Source organism: Glycine soja, chromosome 4, assembly GCF_004193775.1.
Source record: "Glycine soja cultivar W05 chromosome 4, ASM419377v2, whole genome shotgun sequence".
Lineage (NCBI taxonomy): Eukaryota > Viridiplantae > Streptophyta > Magnoliopsida > Fabales > Fabaceae > Glycine > Glycine soja.
This window is the reverse complement of record NC_041005.1, coordinates 21,858,262-21,864,952: the sequence shown is the minus strand read 5'-3', so window position 1 is coordinate 21,864,952 and position 6,691 is coordinate 21,858,262. Positions and strand designations below refer to the sequence as shown.

The window sequence follows — 6,691 nt, the reverse complement described above, 5'->3', positions numbered from 1 at the left end:
ATAATGGGATACTTCTTTGGGAAACAAGGAAGAAAGCTTCTTGAGAAGCTAGAGGGGAACTACTCACACCCCTTCAATAACTAAGCTCATCCCATGCCAAAATACATGAAAATGCAAAGAAAAAGTCCTTACTACAAAGACTACTCAAAATGCCCTGAAATACAAGACTAAAATCTTATACTACTAGGATACCCTTAACTTGTAGGGTAAGGTGTCCTTAATTTGTAGGCCAAAATACAAGGCCCAAAAGAAGAAAAACCTATTTTAATATTTTTAAAAAAGTGAACACATACTTAACCCATGAGTCCAAAATCTATTCTAAGACTCGTGAGAACCTTAGAATCTTCTCCTACATCTCTAACTCAAACTTATTGGAGTCTTCTATTCAATATACCCTTGGGGATCCCCATCAGCACGCCTCAGAATCAACTAAACAATAGAACCTCCAAAATGACATCCAAAATGATAGATAATAAAAAACCATGTATAAATTAATCTATCACTCCTACAATAGAGTCTTACAACATATACTCCTACACAAAAAGAATTGTCAAGTTTGCTATACATTAAAAAAAACAGTAAAAGGCGAATTTTTATTTTTTTGTCAAAACTGAAGTTAAAAGTTCTATGCGTGCATGACGGGGACTTTTTTGTCTTACCCTGTGACTATGCATCAGAATCAGTGAGCTACTTGAATTCAGTTCTTTTTTGTTGCTCATAAAAACTGAATTTCGAGATTAAAAAATGTTAAGCAAACAATTATAATCATTTTAAACTCTCTTTCACACCTCACATTTGGTACGTTCAGCAATTCTTTTTCCACATGTTCAATTTTCCATTTACTCCAATTAAAACGCTCACATATTGTATAAAACCATAGTTGTCACTCCTTTGTACCAGTCCCACCACCCCTTCAAAATGAAACCAAAAAGTTTAAACTCAATTTTTTTTTCACTCACTATAAAATCCTAAATTTAAACTCAAGAAAAATAGAAAATTAAAAAAAAAGTTTCTACCAAGTGAACCAACCACATAAAATTTCATCAGTACTCATTTTTTATTTTTTTATTTAAGTTGTTAAGTTGTTAAAATTTTCTAAGTGATTACATGATCCCATCTTGCTTTGTTGATTTAGAGTTGTAGCACCAACATGACTCCTCCAATCAATTCTTATTAAATCAAAAACATTTTGAGCTCAATGAGTCAAAACTAAACATGCAACAGCCACATTAAGACCATTAAATTGAGAGTTATTCCATATCTAATGCTATGATGATATTTCTAGAACTAAAATGAGCATTAGAAGAAATGTTAAGTGGCAAAAACACTATGGCATCACTTATTATAATTTCAGAAAATCATGTGACATTTTTTATTTTGAAGCTAATGTCTTTAGGCTTTTAAGTGATAGCAGATAAACATAATGACAAAAGACTAAGGAACTAAAATGAAAGAGAGGTATTAGGTTAAATATTATAATTTAATCCAAATTTGGTGATGAAGAATACTTGAAATCGTCACTTATAGAGTTCAATATTATCTTCTTCCTTCATTATTACTGCCCTTTCTTCTGAACAAGGAACTTAACTATGGTCTCACTTTAAATGCTGCATGTTCATTTGTGTTGTAACAATAGTTTATGGCAAACCGAAAAAATTACTGGCTGAGTCACGGACAATGTCGCTTTCTTTAAGACGTTTCGTGGCACTGCCAAAAATTGTGCAAGTAGACTATCAACCACGACGTCCCCAGGATAAAACAGCTCAGATCACTGTATAAGATTCCCACTACACTGAGGGAACCTTTTATAGAATTACACCCTCTTGTATGACTTGAAAAGTCACTCTAAAAGGCAACCGAGAAATGTGACTTTAAAAGTCACTCTTAAAACCAATCGAAAAATATGACTTACAAAGTCACTCTTAAAGGCAACCGAAAAATATGACTTACAAAGTCACTCTTAAAGGCAACCAATAATTTTAGAGCGACAGAAAGAAAGAGGGAGAAGTTTGTCGAAAATGCATCGGCTAAAATATGGGAGGGAGAAAGAAAAGTTGAGAAAATGCTTCTCAACTGGGGCAAGGAAAAAAGAAGAAATGAACTCTCTATATATAGGGAGTGAAACACTATTCAAGTGTTTATCCTGAGCGATGTGGGACTTGAAGCTTTTTTTTCTTTTTTTTCAAACTTTCATTTGTTCTAACACATTTGTGCCAAAAGAAAACTACACATTGAGAAACCCATGTGTCCCTCAAAAGAGGAAAGAAAACTTGCTTTAACAAACCCAAGCAATAAAGATAATTATACTGCATAGAAATTTGAGCAATCCAACGAGTAAACCATCAATAATTTTTTTTTACCAAAGACAATCATAAATTAAATTATACAAATACAAAATTCAAAGAATGGGAAAACTGTAAATAACTATGATACAATAAAAGAAATATGAACTTGATGGTACATTGCAGTAAAACACAACCCAAAAATGATTGCTTACATTGAAATTTTTCTAGACAAATGTCTTCCATTCTTGACAAAGCAAGAAAAAATTATGAATGCTTTTAGTGAAATTTTTCTAGATTGACCATGTCAGAATATTAATAACAGCTAAGCAAACATGTCTACAAAATTGTTATTTTCAATTACCAAAGCCATAGTTCAGAAAACAAAATTGACCATGTCATATTATTTCTAATAGCAAGAAAGCTTGTAAACACAATTGAACAAACATTTCTCTACACAATCATTAGTTGTAATCACCAAAAGTCAAAATTATTCATCTTGAGACTATTTCTAACATCAAGAAAGCTAGAAAACACACATGACTAAACATTTGTCCACACAATCCTTAGCTCTTATCACCAAAGCCATAAAAAAAACAAAATTAACCATGTCAGACTATTAATATTTTTAACATCAAGAAATGTAACAAATATACCTGACCAAACATTTGTGTCAACCTTTTATCTGCACAATCCATACTTGTTACAGTAAGAAAGTTAGCAATCACACCTCCAAACATTTGTATACACAATCAGTATGACAAACCAAACTCACAAGGCATATCAGTCGAATAACAGAACATAACAATTTCATATTTTACTAAAATAAAAAAATGCTATAAATATTGATGTTAGCTCTCTAGAACACATACACAAGGTTTATCTTCTCATAGTGAACCAAAATATAATAAATAATGATAAAAAGAACTACACCCAAATTTTGAATACTGCCAAAGACTTACAAAGAATGTATTATATTGATAAAAAGAACTATTCCAAGAACCTTATAGCATCAAATATAGTGAATTTGGACAATACCTATAGCATCAAATATCCAGCAGTCTTGATAAAATGTTTCGTCCAGGAAAATCATTTACATGTAAGAAGGAAATATAAGAAATCAAACAACCCAAGCTACGGAATTCAGCTATCTTATTAGATACAATAAGAAAATAAAAGTTGTTTGTTTCTCCAATTCAATACAACTTCTTTATCACACCCATTGCCTGTAGAATTAACAACTTTAATCACAATCTGTAGAAAATTATACTATGTTAATAGGAAAAAAATGACAATAGGATCACCATTTTACTTTCAAAATATAATCCAAAACTTTACGACCAGGTTCTCATGACATATCTTTGTATTAAGGCTCAAATATATATAAACTTTCTAGAAAACAACTAAAATTAAGCATACTTACACATCCTGCTTCTACAAATCAAACAGGGCAGTTAGCTCTAAAATTTAACAATTGGGCATTAAACACCAAAAAACTGTCAAGGAAGATTATGAATGGTAGTGGCTAGCTATGATGGAAGCCATACATATCAAATATCATTGGGTGGAACATCAGGACAAAAAATAGTGGTAAATGACCAAGTGATTTCAAACCATTGGATCTGATGTGCAAAGTAATTTTTTTTTCATTAATGTTTTTACTTCTTAAACTTTTGTTTGACTGGTCAATGTTGCTCAACTTTTTTTCATTTAAATTTTTAGTCTCTAAACTTTTTCCATTAAGATTTTTAGTCCTTAAATTTATGAAAAATTCAGTTTGATTCTTGAAATCTCATTAAATAAATAAAAATAATGGGTTTAAACTTTTATTCAGGAAACCAAGTGATTGGGTGCAAGTGATTAATATGCTTAAGCTAAGATTGAATCGTTCGGGTACTACACAAGTTCAATCCATGGCAAAAATAATTCTTGACTAGGCTTTACTTACCTCTCCACCGAACTCAGAATTAGTCAAAACCCCTTTCTCCTGATGAACTAGAGGATTAAGAACAAAAAAACTTTTATTCAGGGAATAAAAACTAAAATTTCTAAAAGTTTAAGGACTAAAAATCTTAATGAAAAAAAATTAAGAAACCTTGATCCATCAAACAAAAGTTTAAGGATTAAAAACCAAATTTCAAAAACGTTTTGGAACTAAAAATTTAGGTAACCGTAATGGTTACACTGCTATAAAATGAACACAATGAACTTTTATCAAATAAGCTAAATTTGAATGGCACAAAGAATTAATGATTAAAATTACACACCACCAACATGCAAAACCTCTGCAGTTAAAATAGTAACAGAAATAGCTCAATTTTAGAAGAGGCAAACTCAATAACAATTGATGCAAAGACAAACGTAGTATTCTAGTTGTCAAACATAGTAATGTAGCTGATTTTTTGTCAAATTATTCCAAAGCATTACACACAAAAATAGAAGATCGTACCATGAACGGGTAAAAAGAAAAAAGAAAATAAGACAGGAAAGGAGAAAAGGAAGACGAATCATCATGAAATTTACAATAAACAGGTCCAATAATAAATAAAACAACAGTGTTTTCATAAAAATTATAATAAATAAAATAAAATGAAAAATATCATAGGAACAACCATGAGCCTTGATTCTCTTTCTCTCTTTTTCGTGTGCAGCCGTCTTTGGCAGTAGAAGCTGAAAAGAAAAATAAAAAATGAGAAACTTCAGAAGAAGCAAAAAGAGGGAACAAAAAATAAACAAAGGAAAAATAGGAAACAGAAGAGGTACCAAAAAGAACAACTCCGGCGCCGACAGACCTCCAACAAAACCCAAAGCAATGAAAAAAATAACCCGAATGGTAAAAAATGCCATGAACCCATAAGCTAGGGTTCAGTTAAAGCTAGGGGAAGACGAGAAGCATTTTAATCTGATCTTTTTTTACAAAACTCACGTCCGTGCTTCATAAAAAACGCAGGAAAAAAAGAGAATAAAAAGGGGTCAGAGATTTGTTTGCTACCGAAAATAATTGTAAAGATAAGAGAATGATGACAGAAAGAAGAGATTCAAACTCAAATTTGAAAGAAAGAGAAAGAAGGAAGAGATTGAAATTCAAATTTGAAACGTGAAAGAAGGGTGAGAGGGAGACTTCACGTTCTGTTCTCTCATTTTACAATTTTCTATTTATCCTTAAATATGTAATTTCCTGACAGTTGATAAATTAGTTTGTCCGGATAAATTAAGGTAGTGATACTGGTTATATGGGATGAAAATGTTATTAAAATATATTATATTTAAGGAAGATGTCTGTCATTTTATTTTTTTGGACGATATGTTAATAATTTTTTTATTAGAGAAAAATGTTAATAATTTTTTAGATTTAAATATTATTACGTTCCATCGAATCAAAATATCAATAAGTTATTATTATTAGATAAAAATGTCAATAATTTTTATTAGACCTAAATATTAGTATGTTTTTATTGGATTAATTTATTAGATCCAAAATTTCATTTCATCTAAAGATAAAATATAATTTTAGTGTAAATTTTTGTCATTTTTATCATTACAAACATAATATTACAATAATCACTTAAAAAAATATATTAACAAACATAATTTAAAACAAATATAATAATAACGATAATATTTATTATCAACCACAATTTATTTTTCACAATAGAAATTATCCAAAATAAACATTGTATCAATTTATTAAAATAAACATTGTAACAATCTATCAATCATTACAAATTTTTTCAAATTATAATAGTTAGTCACAATCTACTATAAATAAAATATAAATATATTTCATATTTTACTTCTTCGAATCTTGACTATTTTATTAACGGTGACGGATAGAAGTTAATGTGCGAATATATTTGTCGCAATTTTTACACTTTGAGAGACTAAATTTTGTATTTTCATCTAACAAAAACGCATTTGTCAGTGAATTACACATTCTAGGATAAAAGTGATTATTTACTCATTCCTATTCCGAGAGAGTGAAAAGAAGACGAAAAGTAAAAAAAAATATTATATGATAAATATGTCTTATGTTGACAATTAGAGATGACCACATCGACCATTATTTCAATGACAAATTCATCCCTTGGTGTCACGTAGGTTATTTGATTAACATGACGGATGTTAACGGCTGAATATATTTGTCGCACTTTTTATCTTTTCAGTGACTAAATTTTATATTTTCATCTTTTAGGAGACGCATTTATCAACAAATTACACATTCAAAAACAAAAGTGATTATTTACCCTTTTAAAAAATATTAAAAGGGAGAAGTTTTTTAGCATCATTATAAAAATAAATGAAAAAGGTGTATTTTGTTTTCAAGGCGGGTTAGCTTTTGACATCTACGAGTTCTTCTAGGTGAAGGTATGAATTCTTTGGAAATTAAACACCCTTGTCATTTATATACA

At 29.8% G+C, this 6,691-nt stretch overlaps 1 long non-coding RNA gene across 1 annotated transcript; it reads right to left on the bottom strand.

The window, feature by feature from the left end:
- Window positions 1–4,599: 4,599 nt before the first annotated feature.
- On the bottom strand, window positions 4,600–5,443 carry LOC114409525. The gene is made up of 2 exons (XR_003666107.1): window positions 5,046–5,443; window positions 4,600–4,952 (listed from the first exon to the last, which is right to left on the bottom strand). It is a non-coding gene; the product is annotated as an uncharacterized LOC114409525 (long non-coding RNA).
- Between the last annotated feature and the right edge of the window lie 1,248 nt (window positions 5,444–6,691).